This window comes from Populus euphratica, unplaced genomic scaffold (genome assembly GCF_000495115.2).
Source record: "Populus euphratica unplaced genomic scaffold, PopEup_1.0 scaffold278.1, whole genome shotgun sequence".
In the NCBI taxonomy this organism is placed as follows: domain Eukaryota; kingdom Viridiplantae; phylum Streptophyta; class Magnoliopsida; order Malpighiales; family Salicaceae; genus Populus; species Populus euphratica.
The window spans coordinates 235,039-241,302 of NW_011500113.1; the positions used below are offsets into that span (position 1 = coordinate 235,039).

The 6,264-nt window shown below is 37.7% G+C and overlaps 1 pseudogene; it reads right to left on the bottom strand.

The window, feature by feature from the left end:
• Positions 1 to 724: 724 nt before the first annotated feature.
• Positions 725 to 5,198, bottom strand: LOC105109863 (uncharacterized; annotated as a pseudogene).
• Positions 5,199 to 6,264: the final 1,066 nt, after the last annotated feature.

Genomic DNA, 6,264 nt, shown 5'->3' on the forward strand with positions numbered 1-6,264 from the left:
AATAAAATGATACTAAATATTCCAAATTAGGAATTTTTTTCTATTTGTTGGGAATTCTCTCAATTATTTGGAATTTTTTTGTTTGAATTCCTTGTTGTCAGACTTCATAAGCTCACATGTCTTCAAGATGATTTCCATGATCATTTCTTTCATTTTGCCCCCAGTGTAGGGTGTGATCTTAGTTAAGGTTCTTATGAAAAAACTTTAAATAGACTTGGCTCAAATTGGGACTGCAAAGGATAATTTTAAAAGAAAGTGAAAGGAATATCAAAGATGGCCTTTCTTCATTTCAAGTAGGATCGGTTAAAAGCAATAAACTTTGTCCACATCCAGCGTAATGCTTTGGATTTATAAGATACCATGTTGTGCGAGTCCATGACAAGCTAATGTATTACCAACCATTATTCATGCTGATAAAATGTAAGTTCAGGACAGAATTTAAGTGATAGTTGTTCCAATTGCGTGTTTATGACTTGTATGGTCATCTCTTTTAAGAGAATTGCTTTGAACATTATCCTAAACAAATCATTGATTTATTTCATTGAAATCATAAACAAAATCAATTCTTTTAAAACCTCATTTAAGAAGAATGGGTTATCTTGTAAAAACATTTGAAAGATCAGATTGTTGAGCCATTGAGATCATGCATGGGCTTTTTGGTGAGGTATATGCAAAGAGAATTTCCTGGCCAAAACTTCATTTCATTTTGATTGGATGAAATACATCATACATAATACTTTTTCACAGAATCAGAGTTCACGGGCCTAGGTAAATCATCTCCATCCATCCTAGTTAACAACATAGCCCCTCCGGAGAATGCTTTCTTCACTACATATGGGCCTTCATAGTTTGGTGCCCACTTGCTTCGGTCTTCACTTGGTAGTGGTAAGATTTTTTTGAGTACAAGATCCCCTTCTTTGAATTCTATTGGTCGGACTTTCCGGTCATATGCTTTAGCCACCCTTCTTTGGTATAGCTGGTGATGACAAATTGCAGCCAACCTCTTCTCACTTATCATGTTTAGCTGCTCATATCTCACTTTAGCCCATTCAGCTTCTTCTAGTTCACATTCTATTAATACTCTCAAAGATGGAATTTCTACTTCCAAAGGCATCACCGCCTCCATCCCAAATACTAGTGAATAAGGTGTAGCTCCAGTAGACGTTCTTACTACTGTGCGATATGCATGTAGAGCAAAAGGAAGCATCTTGTGCCAATCCTTGTAAGTGACTACCATCTTTTGGATAATCTTCTTGATATTCTTGTTTGCAGCTTCGACAACACCATTCATCTTTGGTCTGTAGGGAGATGAGTTTGAATGTTTAATTTTCCACTTCACGCACAATTCTGTGATCATTTTTCCATTAAAATTCTGGGCATTGTCGGTCACTATCTTCTCAGGTGAACCATACCGACAGATCAAATCTTTCTCAATAAAACTCTTGACCACCTTTTGAGTTACATGGGCATAAGAGCTGGCCTCCACCCACTTTGTGAAGTAATCAATGACTACTAAGATAAATTGATGCTTATTGCTGGCCTTTGGGTTGATTGACCCAATCACATCTATTCCCTACATTGCAAATGGCCATGGTGATGTCATATTAAATAGAGGAGCTAGAGGTGCATTTATCTTATCACTATACACTTGACATTTATGACATTTCCTGACATAATCGATGCAATCTTTCTCCATGGTCATCCAGAAATACCCAAATCGTTGTAATTGTCTAGCCATCATATGCCCACTTGCATGAGTTGCACAAATTCCTTCATGAATTTCTTGCAATGCTACTTTAGCTTCGATTTCATCTAGACATCTTAGTAAAGTCCCACTGAATGACCTTTTGTATAAAATTTCTCCATCCAGGTAAAATTCCAGAGCTAACCTTCTCAAGGTATTCATATCTGCTTTGGATGCCCCCAAGGGATACTCTTGATATTGGATAAACTGCTTGATGTCATAAAACCATGGGTTCCCATTTATTTCCCCTTCAATTAAACAACAATGAGCTGGAAAATTTCTAATCTTAATACAGATTGGTTGTACCCTGACTCCGTAATCAGTTTTGGCCATAGAGGCTAAGGTTGCCAAAGCATCAGCAAACTGGTTTTTGTCTCTTTCCATGTAGGTAAAATCTATCTCATCAAAGCCCTCAGTCAGTTTCGAGAGATATTGTTGATATGGTATCGGTTTTTCTTCCTTGGTCTGCCATTCGCCTTTCACTTGACAGATTATTAACATTGAATCCCCATAGACATCAAGCTTCTTTATTTTCATCTCCAAAGCAGCTTCTAATCCAAGGATACAAGCCTCATATTTAGCAGTATTGTTAGTGCATTCAAATTATAGTTTGACTGAGACAGGATATTGCTTCTTGTCAGGTGAGATTATCACAGCGCCTGCTCCATTACCAGAAACATTCACTGCCCTATCAAAATACATGATCCACCAATCATTTTTTTTCTTTGTCTTTTTCTATTATCAACATATCCTCATCCGGGAAGTCAAATTTCAAAGGCTCATAATCATTGATAGCATTATCTGCTAGATGATCAGCAATTACACTTCCTTTCACAGATTTTCTTGTCTTGTATACAATGTCATACTCAGCCAACATTACTTGCCATCTTGCTATTCGGCTTGACAAGTAGGGTTTCTCAAAGATGTATTTAAGAGGATCCATTTTTTAGATCAACCAGGTGGTATAATACAACATATATTGTCGAAGACGCTTCGTACTCCATACAAGAGCACAACATAGCTTCTTAGTCATAGTATATCTGGATTCACAATCTGTAAACTTCTTACTCAGATAATAGATAACTTGCTCCTTTCTTTCAGACTCATCATGTTGTCCCAACACACAACCCATTGCTACCTCTGTTACTGTCAAATACAAGATCAAAGGTCTTCCAGGCACAGGGGGCACGAGCAAAGGTGGATTCTGTAAGTATTGCTTTATTTTGTCAAAAGACTCTTGACAATCTTTGTCCCATGTACCAGGGTTCTTTTTCCGAAGTAATCGAAAAATTGGCTCACATGTTGCTGTTAACTGAGATATGAATCGAGCAATGTAATTCAAACGTCCTAAGAAACCTCTTACTTCTTTCTCAGTCTTAGGAACTGTCATAGCCTGAATTGCTTTCACTTTATCAGGATCGATCTCTATTCCTTTATTGCTTATCACAAATCCTAGCAACTTTCCAGACTTTACCCCAAACGAGCATTTTGAAGGATTCAGCTTCAACTGATACTTTCTTAGTCTTTCAAATAATTTTCTTAGAACCTGAACATGATCTTCTTCATTCTTAGACTTGGCAATCATATCATCCATATACACTTCAATCTCTTTATGTATCATATCATGGAAAAGTGTCACCATTGCCCTTTGATATGTGGCTCCAGCATTCTTCAACCCGAATGGCATCACTTTGTAGCAAAATGTTCCCCATGGTATGACAAAAGTGGTCTTCTCTTTATCTTCCTCAGCCATTTTAATCTGGTTATAACCGGAGAATCCATCCATGAAGGAGTAAGTTGAACTCCTAGCAGCATTGTCTACCAGGACATCTATGTGAGGCAAAGGAAAATCATCCTTCGGACTGGCTTTGTTTAGATCCCTGAAATCTACACATACTCTGATTTTGTTATCCTTTTTTTGGTACCACTACTATATTAGATACCCATTGAGGGTATTTAATAACTTCTAGAAAACCGGCATCCTACTGCTTCTCTATCTCTGCCTTGACCTTGAGCACAATATTTGGGCGAGTTCTTCTTAATTTCTGCTTAACAGGTTTATATCCTTCTATCAAAGGTAATCTGTGTACTATAATATCAATGTCTAAACCAGGCATATCTGTATAAGACCAGGCAAACACATCGATATACTCTTGTAGTAATGAGGTTAAACTGCATCTTTCTTCTGTAGTGATCAAAGTTCCAATCTTTAACTCTCTTTTATCTTGCTCAGTGCCTACATTTATAACCTCTAGTTCTTCCTTCGCAGGTTTCCAAGCATGCTCCGACTGTTCTACCCGTCTAGCAAACTCTTCATCCCATTCCTCTTCATCCATTGCAATCTCATCCTTATCAAAGTTTGGCCATTCATTTTCAATGCAATATGTTTGTGGATTTATGGAGGATTCACTTTCAGAATTCCTGAAAGCGGAAGGTGTTTTTTAGTGTGAATGCATATCTTGTAGCTGAACAAAATAAAAGAAATTCAACAAATACTGATGAAAATGCTTGATCTCAATATTATTTTAAAAGTTGGCTCAACAATTATGAAAAGACCTTATGTTGTCATCTTGAACCAAGATTTCAAACTAGGTATAAAAACACAAAGCAAAGTACAATGCAAAGCACATAAAAGCAAATATAAATAGACACTTAATCATTACTTCTTAAAAACAATTGGGGCTTCTTCAATCTCCTAATTCTGGAATACTTCTTCAACTAAAAGCTTTTGCACAAAGGCGCTGGTTGGAGCTTCTTCTAGAGCATGGACAGTTAACTGTGGTAACAATTCATCTTCTTTTATTGTTCTTGGCTCATCATCACAGTTCCAGCCTTTCTCTTTGCCTTCCTCTACATTGTTGATATCCATGACAGCAGGTTCTTGTCCCAAGACTTCCATCATGTTCACCCCTCCACTACTTGTAGCATGATTGGGTAAAGGGTTGGAATTCACATTCGGTGCATCATCAAAAGTTATCCATCTAGCTTTTATCAATTGAAGAAGCTTGTTTTTTAATGCATTGCAGCTTTCAATGTTATGCCCAGCAATGCCAGCATGATACTCACATGTCATATCAGGATTATACCAATTTGGGTATAGAGGTTGTAGTGGGGTTAAGGGAACAGGGGCCACCTGCCCAATACTCAACAACTTCGAATACATTTCTCCCAAAGGAAGTGGTAATGGTGGCAACCGTTCTTGGGTTCTTTGAAAATTCCTTCTTAGAGGATTAACAATCTGGGTACTTTGTTGGTTATTTGGTTGACTTTGTTGGTTGGTGGGGAAAGGTTTAGTGAAGTTTACATTTGCAACTTGTTGGGTAGGTATTTGGAAGTTATAGTGATGATAATTTTTCTTATTACCCTTGTACCCTCCTTTCACATTGTTCACCTCAGACTCCTTCTTTTTCCCGATAAAGCCTTTCTTCTCAGTAGGCTCTAACATTCTCCCCATTCTTATTGCTTGTTCTATCCTCTCAGCAATAGTTACAGTATCATAAAAATACTGAGCTGAACTACCTACTAGGTGTTCAAAGTAGGGAGATTTAAAAGTGTTGGTAAACAGAGTGACCATTTCTTTTTCTAACAAAGCGGGTTGCACATGGGATGCTTTTTCACGCCATCTTAAAGCGTATTCTCTTATAGTCTCTTTGTTGCCCTTCTCCATGACTAATAAGCTTGACCTATCCGGGGCTACCTCCATGTTGAATTTGTATTGCTCCACAAAAGCTTTGACCAAATCTTTCCACTTTTTGATCTTTGTATTATCTAGCCTTGTATACCAGTTTAGTGCTGATCCAGAAAGACTGTCTTGAAAGAAATGAATGAGAAGTTTCTCATCATTCACCACTTCTGCCATTTTATTACAATAAGATTTAAGATGAGTGACTGGGCATTTAGTTCCTATATACTTGATAAATTCTGGTACCCTAAATTCTTTAGGTACAGCTACATTTGGGACTAAACACATCTCTGCAGCATGAACGGGATCATATAAGTTTGCCCCTTCGACTGCTCTCAATCTTTCTTCTAGAGCGGTAAATTTATCATAATCAACAGGTTTAGAGTATCTCATCCTATGTGAGTCATCAGTTGTCAAGTTTACGATCGGCACTTGTGCTGGTGGAACATTGGCAGTGAACTGCTGTTCAGATGAAGAAGGATTTGCTCCTAGATTTTAAGAAGTGAACACGAAAGGAGCTACTGGCGTAGATACAGATGGAGTTGCAACCGCTGGCTGAGTAGAGGTATCTTCTCCAGACTTGGATACTAGGGCCTGCTCGAGTAGACTTGTAAGTCTTGCGATATCATTTTTCATGCTCTCCAACTCCCTTTGATAATGAGCCTCTAGATGTGCTCTTTCTTCGTTCTCCATTATCTTTCTTCGTAGTCGAGTGTAATGAATTTTATGGTCTTTTAGGGGACCTATATTTCAGCCTGAATGAATGCAATAAAAATGAATGAAATGCATAAATGGATGCAAAATGTCATGTGAATAATGCATGCTTGTTATTTGTTTC